The 23,995-nt window shown below is 34.8% G+C and overlaps 1 long non-coding RNA gene across 1 annotated transcript in view; it reads right to left on the reverse strand.

The window, feature by feature from the left end:
• Positions 1-861: 861 nt before the first annotated feature.
• LOC105293716 overlaps positions 862-23,995 on the reverse strand; it is a 38,188-nt gene continuing 15,054 nt past the window's right edge. The window contains exon 3 of the long non-coding RNA XR_896005.2: positions 862-1,264. This is a non-coding gene — a long non-coding RNA (uncharacterized LOC105293716). The remainder of the gene's footprint in view (positions 1,265-23,995) is intronic.

Consider the following 23,995-nt stretch of genomic DNA (forward strand, 5'->3'; position numbering starts at 1 on the left):
ATAAATCTGTGTCCTCTGTCTGCTACAAGCATTTTAGAAGTCTTTAAAAGTCATTTTTAATTACTGAGAATGGGGTCTATATGTAGCTTTAATAATTTTTTTTTTTAATGCAGAAATTGTGAGTTTGAAACCAAAATCAAATGTGCTTTGTGAGCTTTAGAACATGCGATAGTGCAGCCATCTGGCCCCCAGGCCATTTCTCCATATAAGATATTAATAACATTTTAATTTAAGTAATAGATAAATCTGTTTCAAGTGCCTCAGCATCCATTCTCAACATTGCCTGCAGATCTGTTGATCCTAAATAATATTTTCAAGCTGTGGTAAGGTTATTGGTGTTCTGAAGCAATCTGGAAATACCAAGTTCTTATGCCAGGAAATGGGTCAAACTGTAATCTCTTCATGTTACTGTTTTGATTTCAGAAATAGCTGTGTCCTTCACACACTGGGAGCTTGTATACTTCACCCCTTTTATGGATTTGATTACAGCTGCCATTCTGTGTTTCAATGACAATGTTATTAAATATCTACTTTTAATTAATCTCTCTGGCATGGGGAACTTCTCTTCAACCTCAATCTATTTTTAGTCCCTCAAAACAGTTTCACCTTTCTCTTTAAATAGCTATTCTATAATATGCCATTCTCTAGTGATTATTATAGAAAGTAGCACCATACTTGCTCAGCCAAGAGAGGCAGCATGCATGTTAGAGTCAGATTTACAGTTGGATCTTAGCTCTGCCACATGGGGCTGTGTGATCTTGGGCAAGTTACACTATTTCCTGATACTTCATTGGTGAAATGGAGGTACATGGGGTTGATAGGAGAATCTCACTACAAAAGCAACATCAAAGGCCCTGAGTGTCAAGTTCACAGTTATTTGCTTTACATTTTAACTCCTTTCATTTCTGTTTGGTGCATAGTTATATCTCATACAGAAACAGATGAAAAAATTCTTTCCTTTTATTTCTTTGTTCTATTGGTTTTATGTTTAAGAAGCTGGTATTTTTTTTATACCACTGATTTATTGGTTCATTTAAGAAATGTGCAAAGTCTAGCTTGCTGTATTCCATTCTTTTAAAGGTACAACCACTTCTTTCTCATATCATTTTTATGGCAATGGGCCAAGTAAGTGCATTTACTCCATATGTGTCTCTGTCATTTGGATATCTGTCAACATTTGTGGCTCTCTCTTCAGCTTCTCTCTTCACGATATTGATGGGGAACTAAGGGTCAGGATCCAAAGATGAGCAGGGACCACAGCCATCTGGAAAAGGAGAATTAACTCACTCACTCAAGCAGCAAAAGAAATCAACAACCCCTCATTCACCTCTTTTGTTCTTTTAATAAATGGCTCAATGAAGTCTCTGGCCAATACCAGGCTTGATATACTCTTGTCCGCTCCTATGGTTTTTATGGAAAATAAAATGTGAAAACTCACGAAAGCGGCCAAAGAAGCTCTTGATGGTTTGGAGGGAAAGGTTACTCTCAGTTGCAAAAAGAAGATGGATATGTCTAGAAAATGTCCCACATTGTTAGTATTTCAGCTTGACCTTGAAACATTACCTTGAAACAGCTCAGAAGTTGTTTTGCAGTGGTGGTCAGGTTGAAGGATTAGCTGAGGGTGTACCTCTACCTACGTGACTTGTCACAAGGTTACGTTGGCAGAGCAAGCACATGCTATTTTATTTTTATGGTGAACTATTGCCTAACTAGCTATAGGCCCAGTGTTGCAGTTAGAATAGAATGTGGGAGTATGTATATCAGACATAATAAAAAAAAATTATATGTGTTAATGAGAGCACTTTTGACTCTTGACACGATCTGTTCTCCAGCTATATATGGCAAATGCTGTGAGTCTGTGACTCTGAGCTACTCTGATTAAGTGGACTTGTCATTCTAATACGCCAATTAATGACTTCAAATTCAGTTTACATCTCTGTAAAACAGAAAGGACATTAGAGTCTTGCCTCTTGCTTGTATTCTTGATCCCGTGTTCCCTTTGAACTGCTTGTTTGCAGGTTGAGTAGTACATGCTAGTAAATAACCTCATAATGAAGTGCGTGTTCGTTTTCAGTCTCCTAACCTGCATTTGAGGTTTATTTCAGTTTAGAAAGTGTGTTTATTTGAGGTCACTTAAGTGAACCAATGGATATTATGGATGATTGTGCTTAGGCTCATTGGAGCCACCACTTGGTGTTGTCACTAACTTTCAGGATGAGTAGGTTTTGAAGAGAATCACCCATGGAAAGAACAGCATAGCAAATAATAATAATATAGCAAAATATAAGCCACGTTTGAGTTGGGGGTGGGGGAGTGGAAGGTACTGCTAGAAAGAGAGTTTAATGAGTTCCAAGAAAGTGATGAATGCCAACCCAGAAAAAAAGACAACAACAGATTGTATGACCTGTCAATAAAGAGTTCCTGAAAGGTTAGTTAGTAATATGAAGTGATATGGTCTTAAAGAAGAGAACAGAGTTATGTTCTAGAAAAATAAATCTAGAACCATGGCATATAGAGAGAACAACAGCAACAAACGCAGCTCATATTCACCTAATAAGGGCACAAGCAACTTCATAATCAAATGAGAGATTCTCACGCTATGCTCTGAATTCATTTTATATTTACAGCACATAATTAAGTAAAATTTAAGGCTTTGTAAAAAAATTTTACTTTACTAAATACTTGTCAGATACCAGTTTGTTTGCAAAGTCAAATGATTTATACACATGGTTTATAGGAGTCAGTAATTAAGTCTACATAATTAGGTTTATTTTCAAAGTTGTTTCATGGTGTAGTGATTTTTTTATCTTAGAGTTTCAGTTGTGTTAGTCGTGTTTAATATTTTTTTTCAAAATAAATGATTTGTAGTTTATTACTCAAATTAGTTAATCTATAAACCTAATTAGCAGTTTTAAGTGTGGTAATTGATGATTTAATGACTGGATTTCAAACAACTCTTGTTCAATAGTAAGGTTACATGGGAGGTATTATTGTCATTCCTGTTCTGTAAACCCATGATATAATATATCCAACAGAATGACATTCAATTATGTTTTGGGGAGGATTGATCAGGTTGTAGGCTTACTGGTGCATTGTAGATCTGCTTTAAAACAGAGCATAAGCCAGAAAATTTATCGTTGGATCAAACGCTGGTTTAAATAACAGAATTCCCAAGCTGTTCTTTACATGTATTTGATGATCATAAGCTAATTTTAAGAGATTGTGTTTGTTCTCTCCACCTTCTTCTCTTTTTCTACATCTCTATTCATTAGGCCTAGAACAAGACTGAACAAATAGTTGGCACTCATTAAATAAAGGTATGCTTGAAAAAAGCCTTCTCAGAATTTGTAATTATCATAATGTTAGAAGAAGTGCCTGCTTCAAGGAGAAGCCCCGCAGCCATGGCAGGTCTTTAGTATCCCTCAGACCTCATCATTCAACTCCTACTCTTCTTTTAATTTAGGTAAGAGGAGATCGTATTTGTATTAATGAACTTAAAATTCAGCTCTGTCATTTTAGCTATAAGATCATGGGCAAGTTGTTTCCCTTCTCTGAGCATCACCTTCTTTCATCTTTAAAATGAAGATAATAACATGTCAGGGCTAAAATTAGTATCCAATGAAATGTAAAGTAATGTTTAAGACTGAAATGTATGGGTCCCTGATTCTAGCTCTTTGTTCCAATTCTATCCATATGCTCAATTCACAATTGGAGGTTGTGATCAACTCTTCAGCCAATGCATGCAGTAGACATGCCACAAAGGCTTTGAAATTTTCATAGACGGCCAAGTTTATCAACACCTTAAAAATCATAAAAAGCACAATGCACTAGATCTCTTCACATACACTGTATGTTAGTTATTTTGTTATACCTAAAGCAATATAAATATTGTAGTATCTCTGATAGCTTATCAAATGTTTGCTATTTCTCCCTATGAATGTTTAACAAATTGTCCTGAGCCTCCTTCTAGGTAGCTTTTAATCAGAAGCATCTCTAGCAGTACCATCGGAAGAGAACAGTTACCAGATTACACTGCTGTTTGAAAAGTGTTGTATGACTAATAATGCTTGGGTTGAAGTGATGCTGTTGCCACATGTAGATAAAAACATTAATAGAATTTTAGATGGCATCCTCATCCATTACAAACTTTAGGGTGAGATCTTTAATAAACTGGGGCAGCCTGGTAATGGCCCAAACTAGAGCCTCCTACAGGCTTTAAAAGCACTTGAAGATTTCTTCCCATTGCACCTAGAAACATTTCTCAACCTCATCTCCATACTATTTGTACATGAACATATTACCATGCATCATCCTTCAAATGACTATAAAGCATATTAAAATAATGCCATAAGCCATTCTCAGAAATAAATATCCAATCTCAGATGGCTTTGTAGAAATAGCAATGAGCATGCTCTTATTTTTGACACTGTTGGCACATTTGTTGTATACTCAATAGCATATGTTTGGAAAAGGTAGTCTAGAACTTTGGAATGTGGTTTTTACCAAATGAAGTTGAGTGAGTCAATAGGAATCACAGCCATAATATATCCCTAATAATAATAATAAGAAGAAGCATTTGTTGTACCAATACTGGAAACCAAATACAGTATTAAAGCACCTTAAATGAATTAGTTTGGCTAATATTCATAAAAGTCCTATACGGTATATTCCACTTTTTTACTGTTTTTCAGCTGTGAAGGCTGGGTTTCAAAAACATCAAGCAGATAATTTGTAAAGTACAAAACTCAGTTGAGGTCATTCGAATTCCAAAACCCTTACACATGATGCCACATTAAAACTTCTGAATTCTATGGAGATTGGGCAGAGCACACCTAGGGATCACGTAAACTTCCTGACTCTGAATCTATCCCAACACACAGAAGAGGCTGTGATGACCACGAATTTCTGTATGGAGCTCTATGTTCCATGAGCCCTCCTAGTCTGTGGTTTCAGGTGTCTGTGAGCAGTCACTCACTGGCTGGGTTGGCTAAGAACATTCCTATAGCACCCCCAGCCCCAGAGAGCTGTAGCTGAAGGTCTTCTCCCCAGCTGCATAAAGGCAATTATTTCTATATCAGCTCACTCACGTTAAACTCTCATATGAACATAACGAACATAAAGAAGTTTGAATCACCTACAGTGCATCTGTGGAACTTGAGGAAACTTTGCCACAAGACGGAACAGACAAAGCCGACCAGCATTCCTGATTAAAAGTGATTTCTGTTTTAATTGAAATGATCACTATGAACAGCTGCTAGGTGAGTTGGGTGAGTGTGGGTGGGAGGCAACTAGGAACATCTCTGCAGCTGAGACCAGGTTCATTTATATTTATTTATTTATTTCTCCTTGGGGGGACAAAGGAAAGGCAAGTATATGTTGCAGAGTAATTTATTGAACCAATGAAAATGTCACGAAAACATTTGGATTGTGTGGGAGACAAACATGACTAGATGCTGGGCATGGCTGAATATTCAATTTCTCCATAGGCAAATGGAAATTCTTCACAAAACTTAAAATAAGCAGATGAAGAATATAAGATAGACTAATCTTTCAAAAAAATCTCTAGGTGTTTAGTTAAAGAGGAAGTTGAGTTATACATTTATTTAAATTTTTTTGGCTAAAAAAATACATTAATTCTTGTCCAGTGGGACTAGGCATCCGAGAGTTTTCATCTTCATGTTCCTTAGCTTGAATGGGTAATATAAACTTAGAACTACAAATGGCCATAGAATTCATCTCATCTGACCCTCTTGTTTAATAGAAGAGCAAAATGAGGCTCTAAGAGAAAGGAAGCAATGTATCCATTTGTATAAATCCTTGGTGAAACATGGAGTAATACAAATTAAATAGATTGAGCCAATGAAGATGATTTGTTCTGGATCACCATGGCGACTTCATATGTGCCATGGCCTTCTTGCTGTTTCTCAATTAATTTGCTGCTTGGGAATTATGCTGTCTCATTGTACTTATTTCCATTATTTCTTCAGTCTAAGAGACAAAGAGTGACCCCTCTAGATTAGTTATGTTTTGTTTTTTTGTTTTTTCTTATGCATTTTTAGAATTTGTAGCCCTTTTCTTATTACTTAATCTTTCCAGGCAAATAACCTATTATTTCATTGCTTTTGGTGAAGTAGAAACACTGGAAGAATAAGCATTAAGTTGAAATTTGAATATAATAATAATTATAGTTAATAGCTGGCATTTATTGGGGGTTTACTCTGTGCTGGGGAGTGTACCAAGGATTTTATATATATATTAACTTTTTAAATCCTCACAGCATCTCTATAATGTATGTGTGACTGTTCTCTGCATTTTGTAGTGAAGGAACCTGAGGCACAGAGAGGTTTAGCAACTTGGCCAGAGACACAGAGGTGAATTCATTCTGCAGAAGAAACTGATGTAAGGAATTAAATCACTTGCCAAAGCCACAGAGCCAAGAAGTAGTGGGGCTGAGATATGAATGCGGATCTGTCTCTTACTGAGATGCTGACCATAAGCTATTACGAGCATAGGATGTTTCAACAGAGTAGACAGAGAAATAGAGAAAAGCCAGCAAGATATGAGGTGGGACTTTTTCAGGTAAAGGTATAGTTTTGGCATGGAAATTCAGTTCCAGATTTTGTCAGTATACTACCACAGTGTTATTACAGGCTTGAGAAGGTAATTAGTCGCATGAGCCACAAATAGGCTTCAATCTAATGCTAGTTTATTTAATTTTATAAGACAGGATATTCAGCATTTATGCCATCTTCATCTCAAGGGAAGACCTGCAATTACCCGAGTTCACAGAGTTAGTTCCCACACCCATGTAGGATAAGCACAGCTGCCTCCGTTAAGAACTAAGAAGTGTATGGGTCATTTTGACTCAGAGAAATTACTCCTTAATTTTTCAGCAATCTTTTACATCTGTATTTACATAGGCCCAAGGCCTGCATGCCTAATCCCAGCTATCTCAATACAGGTATAGCTCAATACAGCAGATGAGGCAGACTCAACGTTCCACATTTCTCTTAACTCCGTAGTTTCCAAGGAAGAAGAACTCTGAGAAGACAGACACCGAGTTCCCAATTCTGTATCAGCCCAGGCCCAGTGCTCACCAAAGTGTTACTTGGCACAGTGCTGGCACCTAGTAGGCATTCCAGAAATACATAAAAAAATGAATAAATGTGTGAATAAATGGATATGCCAATAAATATCACTTTCCTCTTGATTATATTCACACAGTAACTAAACTCAAGGAACTGACATATAAATTGATTAATGTATAGTAGAGGATGTTTCTGGCAGATGACCTAACTCTGACTATCTGCACAGGATATTCTTGCTTATTACTTATATTAATCAAGACCAACTTACAGATCAGGTCTCTGGGTGACCATGAAACTAGAGCAAACGATAACAAAAAATATGCTCTTAGTAGATCATTCCTACCAATCATTAAAGTCTAGAATATTTCTTTTTACATTTCTATATACATAGCCATTATTCATAAATAAAATACAGCAAGTTCTCAAATAATGTTGTTTCCTTCAATACATTTTCATTATAATATTGATGTGATGCTATAAAAACTTAACTCTGGTTTATATCAATTGGCCTATGATATACTGATTTCATTGTACATGATTTCACTTAAAGTTGCAGAATCTACCGACTGATGGTAAGTGAGGAGTTACTGTATATCCTATTCCCTGAACAATATTAGAAAATTGTTGGCAATTTCTTGCTCTTTAAATCTCTTATTTTATGCATAAATGGTAAGTCACTTATTCATTAGCTCAGAAGATCATTATTGGGATTCTTCAGTATGCGAGTCACACTGCTAGACCCAGGGGTGCAGTGATTAGCAAGACCATTCAGGGCCCCTGCCATCTTAGGGCTTATCGTCTAGAGGGGAAAACATACATTACACAAATATTTATACAATGATATATAAAATTTTGAAAATTATAAGTGCTGTAAGAGAGGTTAGTGGATACACAGAGCATGCGCTAGGAAGGTTTGGATTTGTCGGTGGTCAAAGAAAGGTGCCTGAAGAAGTGCTATACCACTAGATGTTGGAATGGGGTATAGCAACCACTAATGAATTCACTGGGGAAAGCATTCCGGCCTTAGGGAATAGCATATATGAAAGTCTTGTGGCAGGAAAGAAAATATGGTGCACATCCTAAAGATCAGTCATTATGTGACATTTAATTTATGTGTACCACTTTAATATAATAATACATTTTACACGTAAATGTCAATAATTCATTCAATAATTTATTGAATTACAAATCCATTTACTTGAACTAAATTTAAACTAGATATATTCAACAATAAATTTGGTTCCATCTATGTGTATCCTTCTGCTAAGGATACAATATTCAAAACAGAATGATTCATTTCTTAAAAGTACATTTTAATAGAAAATCAAACAAACATGGTAACTATTGGGGACCGTAGAAGCATAAATAAAAGGTAGATAACTCAGACTCAAAGAAGTTCGCAAAAATTTTGCATAGGCTTAGGCCCTATTAGGCCCTATTCTTGTGAACAAAAGACTTGTAACTCATATTTTATGTAGACTTTTGATTTGATTTCTCCAGTAAATGTTAAACATTTCATGAATGTAACATGATTTTTAATAGCTTTAGGCTTGGCTAGATATATTTTTCTGAATTTATTTCTAAATATGTAGACCATAATTTTTCTTCTTATTTATGAATATATATACATATATAAACACATATATATGTATGTATATGATCTAGAAATAGTTACAGATTATATAGAGAGACATATTGTCAAAAAACACACATTTCAATCCATATAATGTCTCTTCAAAATAGTCGAAACTTCATTTTGGAAATGTTGAGTGATGGCTGGTTAATGGCGGAGCCAGGACTAGAACACTTGGTCAGGCGTTATTACTCCCTTGTCTTAAAAGGAAAAAGAGCAACCCCCTTGAAAGAATTGCTATTGATTGGGTCTTTTCTTCGAATTGCTTAGAAACCGAATTCGCTAGCCGAGTTGTTATGAAGGATTTGCTGGAATCAACTTTGGTGAGATTTTCTTGGGAGAAATTTTGCAGCATATTTAATCAGGCGACCAAGAAACAACAGCTGCTTGTGTATGAAGCATCAGTAAAGCTGCTAAGATTTATATAATCTTTAGTGTTCAACAGATTGCTAGCATTTATAGGATAGTCAATGTATGCCTATGCTCATATGCAGTCATATATACTACCTTTCTCTCTGCCTCTGAATGAAGGGACTTCCTAGGAGGGACATGCTTTAGAGAGAAATGGAATAAGAACTAGAGGAAAGAGGGCCTGGTGATCAAGTTCCTAGAAATTGGTAATAGTAAACTTTGCCCAACAGAAAGCAGTGATGGCTGTACCCATTTGCAATAGGAAAAAAAATAGTTATTCAATTTAGCCTATGGATAGGTTGCCATAACTTCCTACAGTAGCAGAATCATTCCTGTGACATTATTCCTTGTGGCTAAGTCAATGTAAACATATTTATATGTTCTGGTCTAAGTATGGGAACATTTCTAAATCTAGATGATTATTAGACATTTCACTAAAAAGTTGATGATTATCAAAGTCATTGGTTCTAATTTTCCCTAAACAGAACAACTAATGAATACACACAAAAGAACTTTGAGATGTAGACTTGAAGATACACAGACTGGAAGGGATCTTAGAGATTATTCAGGATATACCTCACACTTTAAGAAGGAGGCGCTTATGGTCAGCAGAGATGAAGCTACTAACGACAGCATGAAAAATTCCAGTGCTCTTAACTCTCAGTCCAGTGCATTCTCCACCATTTTCCACTGTCTTAAACCTAAATTCCCCAATCTGGTATTGAGATTCTCCAGAAAATCTCTTCTTCCATTCTAATCTTATACTCTGTGATCTCTCTCTCTCTCTCTCCTCAAATAGGCCATTTTCATGTCTACCTCTATGACCTGTTTTTATATGACCTCTATGACAGCCTCCCTTTCTTTTTGATAGTTCCCTACATCCTCCACCATTCACTTCAAATCCAAGTCAAAGCCCACCTACAATGATGAGCCTGAGTTAAAAATGATACCTCCTCTATCCTGAGTTTATAAGGCATATAGAGTCAGTGTCACCACATATCAGTAGTGTTTTTATATTGCTCATTAAAAGTAGTATGATTCAGTGGAAAGTGCTTTGTCTTTGGAGTCAGGTAAATATAGATTTCAATATCTAACTCTACCTTTGCCTGCTGTATATCACATATAAGTATATTAGTTAAGAATAAACTGCTTTTCTGTAATAGTAAATAAATCCTGAAATCTCAGTGAATTAATGCAAGGAAGATTTATTTCTTACTCATACTGAGTTCAATGTGAATTGGGCAGCTTTTGAGGGTCAGACCCCTCTTCTAATCAATGACTCAGGGATGCATGTAATTTCCATCCTGTGGCTCTGCCATCTTCATATGTGGCCTCCAAGTTTATTCAGAAGAGAAAAAGAAAGTATGGAAGCATCATACAAGCTGATAACTGCTTTGTCCAGAAAGTGACTCTTTTCATTCCCACTTACATTTCACTGGCTAATACTGACCAGTGATATGGCTCTGCCTGGCTTCATGGCACCTGAGAATTGTAGTCTTCCTGTATGCCAGGAAGGTGATGAGAAGTGGATATGAATGAGCCCTAAAGATCTCTATTACAATAGTCATTTAAATTGGCTGAGATGACCCTGACTATTTCTGTCAGAATAAAATGAGATAATATACTGGAAAGTACTGGTATCTGCCACATAGAGAAGCTCAATAAAGGATAATTGATCTAATTTCCTCTCAAGGAGCTTCTTGAAGCCCCGTATATCTCCCTTTGATTCTCTTTGGTACTGTGCTCATGCCTAGATGAATATTACTGTTTTCAAATTAAAACAGGGTAATCCTCTGGGAATGCTTCCCTTTATGCCAGTCCTTGACTTGGTCCCATCTTCTCTTCAAATTTCTGTTGCTTCTTCCCAAGACACGACATACGTGATTTTGAGATGTTTTTCTTAATGACTGCCCAGTATAAAGTCTCTTCTTAAGATTGTGCACATAATTATATATTTTCAGTTTGTCTGTGTTTATTATCTGCTTTTAGAAACCAGTTATACATGGGTTATTCTTTGTGTAAGACTGTGATGATTAATATTCTAGGGTTGTAATCTCCTAAACAGTCTATCTGCTCTGTCCTTCTGTGATATATACCTTGTGCTATGTATACGCTATGTATACTTTATGTTATATATACCTATGTAATATCCCGTTAATTACAAATCCACTTACTTGAACTAATTTAAACTAGATATATTTAACAATAAATTTGGTTCTATCTACATGTATCTTTCTGTATACTGATTTCTGTTCAATTTAAAGCATAAAAATAAAGACATAGAAGGAAATTTAATTAAAAGGATTTGCTAATGATTCTTTCATTCTGATATAACTGTTTGAAAATTATTAATAATATTTCTTAAACTTCTTTTTTTCCAGCCTCAATTTTTAAGAAGAAATAATTTTACGTTCTGATCAGAAAGGGGCAGTGGCATGTTCATGGAGGACTTGAGGGTCAAAGGAAATTTAAGAAAAACGCTGTGCTTATAACTTCTTCTTTTCTTTCTTGCTGTCTTTACCCTCTCCACTTTGGATCTCACCTCAGTCTTTTGAGACATCCTTCAGTTAGAGAAAGACTTGGAATTGCCCCAGCCCTTCATGGTCTTCAAAAGAGAGAGTGAGCTTTTCGTGGTATCCTTGCTAAATGGAATCCTTCCCTCACCTTTACTTCATCTTTCCTCTTTCATCCTGTACTTCCTTGGCTCATAATGTTCCCCACCTCTTTCTTCCTTTTCTGTCATTTTAATTTTTTTATTCTTTCTCAGTATCTATGCCTCAGACAAAATGAAACACAGTGGAGTGAAGCACAGCACCAAAAAAACAAGACTTCAGGTATTTTTCTGTTATAGCTTGGACTGAACATGACTGCATTCAGAGGAAGTCATTCCTAGCCTTGAAGGGGTATATGTCTCCATTTGGACCAAAAGATAAGGACATTTTCATAGCTTAGAGAAATTGCTTTGAGACTTTTCAGGAAATACACTATAAAAAAAAGACATTAACACAGAAAGTACAGTGAGAAAAGCCTCCAGTATTTCTGCAGAATAAAGAGCTCTTGGGCTCAAATCCTATCAGTGATCACATTGGTGCCTTCAGTTCAAAATGGCTGAGAGGTGACTAATGGGTAATGCCAGAGTCTGGGACTCATACCTGTATCAACAAAGCCATTGTGGTTTATCTCAACATTTTCCTCTAAGGGAAGGCCGTTTCCTCCAGATTCTTAACAGACAATCCCTGAGGCACTTACACAAATTATTCCTAATATATCTTTAGAAATATTGTTGAGGGCAGGTGAATCTTCTGCCCAGAATTTTCTGACTCTGATCTTCAGAATTGCTTGGACTAATGGGAAGGCTGCCCAACATTCTATGCTTCTGACTTCAGAGAAAACAGTAACCCTTCTTGATAAAGGGGATGCCTACTTATTGTAATACCACAAATAACTCAAATTACATAATTCTCCCGATTATATCCCTCCAAAGACTTCTGTCACACTAAAAAGTTCAGTCTCTTTACCAGATTCTAAAGTTTGCACATTTTCTGGCCCCTGTCTACCTCACTAAACTCACCTCCCACCACTTTGTCTACTCTTCATCCACTCTGGTCAGTTTGGCTTTCCATGTAAGATGACCATCTTATCCCTGTTTTTCTGGGATTTTCTGTTTTAGCATCGCCAGAATCCTCTCAGTCCAACAACTGGCATTGTTGTTCACTCCACTTCTAAGAGTTCTTGAAACAAACCTAATTTCTTCTCTGGGTCCTTGTACTTGTGATTCTCTCTGCCTGGAATGGTGTTTTCTCATATTTTCATGTGTCATGTGCTCTCCCTTTTTTTTTGAACTTTGCTTTAATGTCACCCCTTCCTTCCTTACCAGTTTATCTTAGAATAGCCTTTCCTCCTATCACTTGCTATCCCCTAAATCTGCCCCTGTGCTGAACCTTTTAACACCTATTGCTCTCTAAAGTTGTGCTCTGTTTATGTTTATTTGTTTGTTTTTCTCTATCAGAAAACAAGTCCTATGAGTTCAGAGACTTAGTATATTTTATTACCTCTGTATTCCTAGCATCTAGAAGGGTGCTTTGAACTTGGTAGGTGCATAACAAATGTTAGTTGAAAGAATAAGTAAATACACATTGAGAATAAATTTAATTAGTAATTTGGCAACAAAAATTAGTTTATGTTCTAAATGTTTTGTTGTAAATTTGGATAAATTATATAATTTGCAACAAATAGAAAACTGGAAATAATCAACAGAACAATACCTCCCAAAGAGATGACTGGTAGAAATCCTTCACAATTTTGGAGTGTAAGTAATTCAGAATATTCTTACGTGCAATTTTTTTTTCTCCAAACTATTTGTCATGCTGGTAGAATGAATGACCTTTATTGTATGGTATTTCTGAGATTACAAATGGCAAGAGTGAAGCCATATAAGGCTTTGATACTGTGTCCAAAGACGATCTCCCATTCTTAGTCACATTTTGACCAGCGAGTAGGAAAAAAAAAAAAAATAAGGAAAAAAAAAACCCATACTAATTTATACAACCCACTGGGTGAAAGGGCCTAGAAGAAAGGATTAATGAAAGAAAATTATATGCAGATACTTTTGTTCTAAGTGCCTTGGCAAATTTCCTTTAATTGCAAAGCTGGGATCCTGATAAATTGATTTTAAAAATGTGGTAATGGTAGCGATTAATCTCTTCCTCTCCATGGTCCCATAGCACTTGGAGTGTGCCTTTATCAGAGCACTTAACAATCTATCTTGAATAAGAGATACTTATGAGAGGATCTTCTTCATCCAACAGATTGTGCAGCTCAGAAAACGAACAGGGCTCTGATTCAGTATTTTTTTTTAATTTTTATCTTTTTTTTTTTTTTGCTATAACATTTATAATTGGGAGGCAGTAAGTAGTCAATAAATGCTGGTTGAATTGATAGGAGTAATTGGAATCAATGAGAAAGAATGGGATCTGCATCAAAAAGAGGAGAATGCTTATTACATGCCCCTCTTATTTTCTTCCTTCCCTTATTTAGAAAGAAAGAAAACAAAAATGATGAGCTTTTGAGCCTTCTAGGTTAATAGGAAATATTTTAAAAGAGAGTGACAAGGGAGTCAAGTCATTAAATAAATGGCTTCAAAAAGTACTCATCTTTTAGCCTGGCGGTGTAATATACATTCCCCTACATCTTTGTCGATATTCCATGTTGGCAATCTTTAAAACTTTTACATTTGTTAGATGTGTAAAAAAATACTCTCTTTCAGTTTGGATTTCCCTGATTATCTGTAAGATTAAGGCTTTTCATATTTATTTGTCTGTGTTTTCTTTTTCTATAACCTGTATTTTTGTATATTTTGTCCTCTGGACGGCCTATCTTTTTTTCTATTGATTTGAAGGAACTCCATGAGCCTGGATATTCATCCAGAAAGTTAATGCCTATGATAACCTATTTTTAAAAATTATTTATATTCATTTTTATGAGGTCAAAGTGGGTGATTTATTTCTTAGACTTTCTGGGTTTTGTATTTTTCTTAAGGAAGCCCTTCTCTACTGTAAAAGTATATCTCCCTACATTTTTCGTGATATTTATGTAGTTTAATTTTAGCTCCTTGATCCATCAGAAATTTAATTCAATGCATATCTGAGTTATAGTCTTACTTTATTATTTTCATAATAAATAGCCAATTATCCAAACATGATTTATTTAATAGTCCATCTTTTCCTAAGGGATTTGAAATACTCTTCTTGTACTAATATACATTTTTTAATATTTAGTAGAAGAGTAATGGATATACTTATGTATTTTTCTTTCACTTGAAAAAAGTCAAATTCTAAAAAATTCCTGTTTAGATTTTTATTAAAATACATTAAAATAATTAATTACTTTGGAAAAAATTTTCTGTATAGAATAATACATCTTCCTGTTTATCAACTTGGAATGCTAAATATAAATTTATTTATTTTCCGTTTGAATTTTTTTCTAATGTAAGCCTTGATCCTTACATATTAGGTGAATTTCTAGGCATTTTATTCTTCATTTGATATTGTAAGTCCATTTTTGTCCACGAGTTTATTTTTTATATTCGGTTACTTTTCACATATATAAAATTATTAATTTTGAAAAAATACTTATTTAGCAAGACTGTATCCTTCTTACTGAATTCTCTCATTAGTTCTTAGATCTCTTTAGGTGACTTTCTTAGTTTTATGGGAAGATAATCATATTATATGCACAGAATCACAATTTTGATTCTCCCTCTCTATCATTTCTAACTCATTTATTTTCCTTGTCCTCCTGCATTGACTTGTTCATCCAGTATAACACTCAGTACTAGCAGTGATAGCAGGCAAACTTGACATGTCCCTGTCTTTGGTGAGAAAGTGTCATCTATTCAATAAATATTTATTAAACTTCTATTATATGCCAGAAACTATTCTAGTTATCATTGAATAAAATAATAAACTTTTGTGCATTAATGAAGTATGATATGTAATACACATCATAAATACATAAATTAGATAAAATGTAGAAGGTGAAGTTACTGTAGTTAGCGAAAAAGCAGCAGAGAAAAAATAAGAAGAGGACGATTGGGAGTGTCAGGCATCCGTGGGGTGGTACAGGATAAATCTCATGAGGAACTAATATTTAAGCAGGGGTCAAAGGTAGTGAGAGAGTTAGGCATGTCAATATCTGTAGAAAGGGCACTGCAGGTAGAGGAAGTGCCAGTGTAAAGACCTAAGGATAGAGTGTGCCTGGTGCGTCTGAAGACCAGTAAGCAGGCCAGCGTGGCTGAAGCAGAGTGAGCAACTGGCAGGGAAGGAGATGAGGTTAGGCAGACCCTGGGGGCAGACCACACAAAGCCATGCAGAAAAGGACTTTGGCTGTAACTCTATGGACTGGGGAGCCATTATGGTATTTGGAGAGAAAAGTGATATGATCTGACATATATTTTTAAAAAAATCACTCTGGTTTTTGTTTGAAGTTTAGGTGATAGGGACCAAAGATTCATTAAAATCAGGGAGATGATATAAGGAGATTATTTCAACAATGCAGGCAAGAGATGGTGTGGGTCCAGGCCAGAGTGGTGACAATGACAGTATTGAGAAATAGTCAGAATATGGATATACAGTAATCACCCCTTATATATAGCAGTTTCAGTTATTCATGGTCAACCACAGTCCGTAAATATTAAATGGAAAATTTCACCTCACTTTATCTTGTCACATTGACAGAAAGGTGAGTATACCACAATAGGCTATTTTAAAAGAGAGAGACAGAGAACACATAACTTTGATAAATTTTGTTGTATATTGTTATAATTGCTCTATTTTATTATTAGCTTTCATTAATCTCTTACTATTCCTAATTTACAAACTAAACTTTATCATAGATATGTATGTATAAGAAAAAAACATATGTAGGGATTGGTATTTATCTGCAGTTTCAGGCATCTACTGGGATCTTGGAAAGTATCCCCACAGGTAAGGGGGAGCTACTGCACTTTGAAGGTGGAGTACACAAAATGTCCTGCTGGGTCAACAGTGGAATGTGAAAGACAGACATCAAAGCTTGCATCCTAATATCGCTTTTGTTTTTCACAACTGGAAGCTTGACTTTCGATCAAATGAGATTATATATGCAAATCTGGAGGTGGGATGGAAGTTCAGCTTTTGATATGATGAATTTTTGATGACCGTGGACAGCCAATGAAATTGTTAGGTAGGCATTTGGATACATGGTTCTGGAGTATAACTGGGGATGCAAAGTTGGGAGTCATGGGCACAACTGGTATTCAAAACTGTGAGTATAAATGAAATCTTCAAGGAACTGCAGGTAGGAAAGAGAAGTGACCCTAGGAATAAGTTATGAGGCATTCTAATAAGCAAAAGAGACCAAGAGTATGTGACCAGTGAGGTAGGAAGAAAACCAGTAGAATGTGGTATCCTGAAGCCAAGTGAAAAAAGTGTATCAACAACTGGGAAGATCAACTGTGTCAAATACTTTTAATATGAAGTGTACTGAAAATTTTAAATCCTTATTTCAAAAAATCTTTATCATTTTTTTCTTTTATTTACAGAAACTTCTCATGGCATAGGAAGTGCCAGCAGCCAGATGAAGACACCTGTCCCTATCCGCATATGGAGGCACAAGCAGTCATTTTCTAACTTGGCATTGCTCCTTTGAGTGACATTTCCAACACCACCTAGAGGACCAGGAAATTCAGTCAGGCTGGCAGCGCCAGAGGTGGGACTGATCAAATCCCTTTTGGCAAACTCTTATTCAGGAAATAAGAGAAAATGGAAGATCCTGGGCATACATCCCAAGATACTATAGAGAAATTTTTGGAGGTAACTGCTGATTTGCAAATATGCAAAGTTTTCAAGCTTTGATTTATTTGGATCTGGAAGAAAATTGAAAAACAAAAAAGTGTTATTCCTTTCCTACTATAACTACCCACACAGAATGAAGAGGAGAATTTAGTAAATTAATTTTAATGATTCAACTCTCTCTCTTTAGAAACATATTCTCCTCCATTATATGGATATTTCAAATAATCAGATCTCCAACTGGCTTCTAGTTCTCCTTTCCATGGCTGCATTGCTTTCCTCTTTTCCTTCCTTCCCTTTTACCTTCTTGCATTCCTTCCTTCCTTCCTCCCTTCTCATTCCCTCCCTCCTTCCCTTCCTTCTTCCCTCTCTTTCTTTCTTTTCTTTTTCATTTTTCTTTCTTTTTTTCTTTTTCTTTCACCAAATAATTAGTAACCACATAGACTATTCCAGCTCTTAGGATACATCAGTAAATTTTACAGACATAGTTCTGGCCCTCATGAAACATAATCTGGTAGAAGGATCAGGCATTAAAATAAAACTTGTACAAACGTTACAGAACTGTTATATAATAATATGTGCTATAAAATATGATACCATATTATATTAATTTTTAATAAGTCTGTAAGTTCAGGGAAGATTTTTCCAAAGGAAACAATATTTAAATTGAGATCAAAAGGATGACTAGGTCATAAAGCAATCTCAAATATACAAGCTTCCTATAAAATGGAAACAGCCTTCATGAAGTCATAGAAAATGAATGAACCTATTTCTAATATATTCCAGATTTAGATTCACAGCCAACGCTATACCAAAGAGTGAATGATACTCTTTCTGCAATCTCCTTTTAGAATCTTATTCTTAAAGATAAGAGCCTGCTGTTAAACACCACAAAAATATCAGATATAAATAACCCAAATGTATTTTTACTCCAAAGCTTAGATGACCTATAAGCAAAAACAGCAAAAACAATGAATAATGCCCAAAGAGAGTAATGTAGTTGTATTAATTAATACATATACTATTTCAATTTATAGTACATAAACATGATTATATTATGTCCAAACATTATTATTTGCATGCCCAGTGTAGTAGTACACTTGTTAGAGTATTAGTTTTGACTTCTATGACAAATGCTCAAAGCAATAGAAGCTTAAACATAGAAGTTTATACGTTTATCCCTAGAATGTTTGCCCTCATCTGCATGTTTCAAGATGGCTCATAGGAAGGGAAATGAAGTAGGAAAAAAATACATTTCCCTTTAAGTAGAGCAGCTCAGAATTTTCTTACGTAATTTCTGCTTTTAAATCAATACTTAGATGAACTTTGACACAAAGCCACACCTAAATTGAGAAAGATAGTCATTATTCTGGGCAGGCATATGCCCAAGTGAAAAACACAAGAAGGCAAGGTAAGATACAGTTGGCCCTCTGTATCTGAGATTTTTGCATTGGCTGATTCAGCCATCCACAGATCAAAAATATTCAGATAAAAAATCCTCAAAAATTCAAAAAAGCAAAAGTTGAATTCTTCACAAACCAAGCACTATGTAGAATCCATGTGAAATAAAGTGATGTGTTGTCATACCCGGCTGTACCTGTGAAAATACTATGCCATTTTAAATAAGAGACTTGAGCATCCATGGATTTTGGTATGGGGGTCCTCTGCAGATACCTGGGGAATTGGAATAATCTAGCATTTGCCACTACAATGAGAAAGTTTGAAAAGCACTATGATAACCCAAAGGATGTAAGGATGCATGAGACTAACTAGGTTCCTGACCTCAAGAATCCAATGAATGAGAGATGCAGCATAAATGTGAAAGAGAGGTGATGTTTTAGGAATGAGGTGAGGCCAAAAATTGAGTCTGTTTGGGGAATTATCATTATAGAAAATGTAATAGCTGATCTGGACTCTGAAGTATATGTCAGATTTCAATAGGAAGAGAGGTGTAAGAACTTTTCAGAAAAAAGAAACATTATAGCAACTTCCTTGATGGATCTACATGTGCTTAATATGCTTAATGCTGTATCCATACTAAATCTGTAGTCAGATAATTTAAAGAATAATCTTAGCTACAAGTCTCAGTAAATAAACAGACTTATCCATCTTAATGTAAGAGTGAATTCTCAAAGTTTTTGAATCATAACTAGTGCATTCCTGAGAGGTGAGATCCCACTTGATTGACCTAACTAAAAGATAAAGCTGAGATTGTTCTTAGAACCATTAATCCACAAAGTATGTAGTGATAAACATAACTTTTCCTTTTATATTCTAAAGACATTCTCCAGAGTTAGGTAAACAGTGAAATAGGACCTATAAAATAATCCATCTCAAGAACATTACAACTTATAAAAATTGCATTGACTAAACCCTTGCATGGTGAGAAAATAGTGATCATAATTTCCATTGGCATGTCAATTCATGGTTTTTAAAACATACATATTTACATACATTATTAGTTGATCTTTAGTATAAATCTATGATGTAGATACTGCTAGTATTGTTATTTCAATTTTGATAATGAGGAAACAAAAACTAAAAGACATTAAGAAATCAATATCAAATATGAAGAATTTCAGAGATGAAACCCAAACATTCAACCATGATTTAATCCTTGTCCTTTCCAAACTCTTCCAAAAAAATTATGAAAAGGCATTACTTCTTATTAACTCATTTTATGAGGCCAACATTATCTTGATACCAAAACCTGGTAAGAACAACACACACAAAAAATCTACAGACCAATATCTCTTATGAATACAGATGCAAAAATCCTAAACAAAATCTAATACAACAATAAATTAAAAAGATTATACATCATGATCAAGTGGGGTTCATTCCAGGGGCACAAGGATGGCTCAAAACATGCAATCAATATGATACACCACATAAACAAAATAAAGGATAAAAATCATATGATCATATCAATGAGGCAGAAAAACATTTGATAAGACAAAGCATCCATTTATGATTAAAACACTTAGTAAAATGTGTATAGAAGGAAAGTACCTCAACATAATAAAGGCCATATATGACAAACCCTTAGCTAATATCATATTTAATGGTGAAAAACTGGAAGCTTTTCCTCTAAGATCGGGAACAAGACAAGGCTGTCCATTATCACCTCTGCTATTCAATATAATTGTGGAAGTCTTAGCTAATGTAATCAAGCAATAGAAAGGTATAAAAGGCATCCAAATAGGAAACAAAGAGGTCAAACTGTCACTATTTGCAAATGACATGACACACTATATAGAAAACCCTGAAGACTCCACTAAAAAAAACTACTAGAATTAATTAAAAAAATACAGTAAAGTTTCAGGATACAAAACAAATGTTCAAAAAGCCAAAAATCTAAAAATCTTATACTTTAATAATAAAGTGTCAGAAAAACAAATGAAAAATAATTCTTTTGCAATTGCAACAACAGCAACAAAATACCTGGGAATAAACTTAACAAAGCATATGAAGGACTTATACACTGAAAACTACAAGACATTATTAAAATAAATTGAGGAAAACACAAAGAGATGGAAAGATAATCATGTTCATGGACTGGAATAATCAACATAGTTAAAAGTGTCCATGTTACCCAAAGCAAAGTACAGATTTAATGCAATCTCCATCAAAATCCCAATGGCATTAAAAAAATAGAACAAAAAAAGTGTTACATTTGTATGAAATCACAAAAGACCTCAACTAGCCAAAGCAATCCTGAGAAAAAAGAACAAGGTCAGAGCTATCACATGGCCTGACTTCAAACCATATTATAAAGAAACAATAATAAAAACAGCATGGTTTTGGCAGAAAAACACACACACACAGACCAGTGGAACAGAATTGACAGCCTAGATATGAACCCGTATATGTGAGCAAATAATTTTTGACAAAGGAGCCAAAATTATACAATGGAGAAAAAGAAAGCCTCTTCAATGAATCGTGCTGGGAAAATTGGAAAGCCACACACAAAAGAATGAGACTAGACTGCTATCTGTCACCATACACCAAAATTAATTCAAAATGGATCAAATACCTAAATATAAGAACTGAAACAATAAATTGCATGAAAGAAAACATAGATACTAAATTCATGGGCCTTGGTTTTAGAGAAAATTTTATGATTTTGACCTCAAAGGCAAGAGAATTAAAAGCAAAAATAAATGAATGAGACTACATCAAGTCCAAGACATAATAAGAACACAAAACATTTACTGTTGTGGGAAAATAAAATTGTCCATGTGTGTTCTCTCAGGTGGAGGACAAAAGTCAAGACTAAACATGAAGTAACCCTTCGTGTGAATTATCTAAATATATTTCCCATTAGTCCTTTCCTAATCTTGCCATCATAAAAGGCATTTAAACTTTCTTTTGCTCTTATTAACATAGGTGCAGAAGTTTTTTAAGCAAAAAGATGCAGTTTCTGGGAATTCTAGTAAAGTTGGGACCACCTCTCTCATTGTCTTAATTTATATAGAGATTTTCTCAAGAATGGAATGCTAGAATATTCTGATATAAGATTTATTCTGTAAGAAGAGAGTTTAATGATCCATTTAATTTAGTCATAATACTTTAAAAGTTATGTTACTACAAAAGGCTATCGATAGAAATGGAGTAATAATTCATCAAAACATCATTAAGTCAGATTAAGTAGAGATGGCTATTTTGGTCAATTAGTTCAAAGTATGAATTTAGAACATTTTAATAAAATATCTCTTTAACATTTTAGTAATAACAATGTACAATCTAAGTGGAAATTCTGCTGGGTATCTTTTAACAAATGTTTTTAATTTGCAGTGCATACAAACAATACCTAAAGGTTTATTAAATAAACCTTCAATATTCTTATTTAAAATATCCCTTTGCTTAAAAGAATCGTTGTTCTCCAGACTAGTAATCACTGAAAAGACAATTTTAGGCAAGGCAACTGTTTATAATTTAAATTACTAGAATAAGTGAAGTCATGTATTGAAGCCAATATATGTCATGATGCCTTTGATGTATGTATGATTTCTAATAGTAATAGTTACTGTTCATTGTGGAACTATATATGCTGCCCACACATACACATGTCCACGTGTTTGTGTACATATAACATCCTCATAGTTACACCGAAATGTGGGTTTTATCATTCCCATTTTACAGATGTGGGTGCTGAGGGTCAAAGAGATTAAGTGACTGGGCCAAAGTCACATAGATTATACATTAGGCAAACAAAATTAATCTCAGATTTGTGTGATCTTACAATCTATGTCTTTTCCACTATATCACAATTGCTTTTCATACATGTATGCGACCATGTCTAAGAAAAGTTGTACCCTCACAAGAAAATCTGGGTTGATAGCAGTGTTCTATCTCTTGAGTGCTAATTAAGCAACTGTTTGGATTATAACTATTATTCTGGAATATTTTTTTTCTTTTTAACTTTTCTGTGAGATATAGTTTCACAATAAAATGTTAAAATAAATATCGTGTCTTCTAAGATCTTTGTGACAAAGTAGTTCATGTATCAGTTGCATTTTGGCAATAATCTGCTCTTAAGTAAATGGGGATGGTCCTCAATTTATAGCAAGTCATTGACTATTGGGGTAAGACAGAATACTGTGATAACATCTCACAATGTAACTTAGGAGATGTAGATCTGAGGTGGGGAAAGTAGGAGTGAGTAAAAGAAGAAAACATTTATTGATCGTTAATGATATGCAGCTAGGTGCATTGTCAGTTGTTCGCTCCTAAAAACAACCATCAACAATAGCTATTATGAGGCTCATTTTCAAAGAGTTTACTACATTTCTCACAATTAAGTAGCTTAACTTTGATTTACATAGATCTGTCTGACAGCCAAGTTTGAGTAGTTATTGAGGAAACAAGGATTCCAGAGTTAAGAGCAATCAAATAAATCAACAGTGGTAGGCACTAGCCCTTGGCCCCCACGTATCCATACTGCATTCTTTTTGGAGATTTTACCTACCGGAGATCTGAAAACCTATTATCTAGAGTAGCAAAGTGGGATTAAATTAACACCAATGGCAGAAATATTGGTTGCAAAATGATACCAAAGGAAAAAAAGTCATCTGTATGTGGTCTGCCACTAACCTGAACAAGAATATATTGTGGTTTGAGTAAATTTTGTTCTATGACTATCTGTGTCCAAACTCTTCTGTCATTTCAATTAACTTCCTGACAGCTAGATGACTGCATGTGAACATACTTTGGACAATGTAAAACCTTTTATAAACGCTACACATTATTATTTTATAATTCCTGTGTCCAATTTGTAACAGGGCTAGCCATTTAAACTACAACACTGCTTTTCAAAAATTTTTTTATTAAACTTATTGTTGTGACAATGGTTAATAAAATTATATGAGTTTCAACTCTACAATTCTAAAATACATTATCTGTATATAGCATTGTGTGTTCACCATCCAAAGTCAAATCTTCTTCCATCACCTTATATTTGACCCCCTTTACCCTTATCTACACCCTCCAATTCCTTTCCCTCCAGTAACCACCATACTCTTGTCTGTGTC

This window comes from Pteropus vampyrus, unplaced genomic scaffold (assembly GCF_000151845.1).
Source record: "Pteropus vampyrus isolate Shadow unplaced genomic scaffold, Pvam_2.0 Scaffold76, whole genome shotgun sequence".
Classification (NCBI taxonomy): Eukaryota; Metazoa; Chordata; class Mammalia; order Chiroptera; family Pteropodidae; genus Pteropus; species Pteropus vampyrus.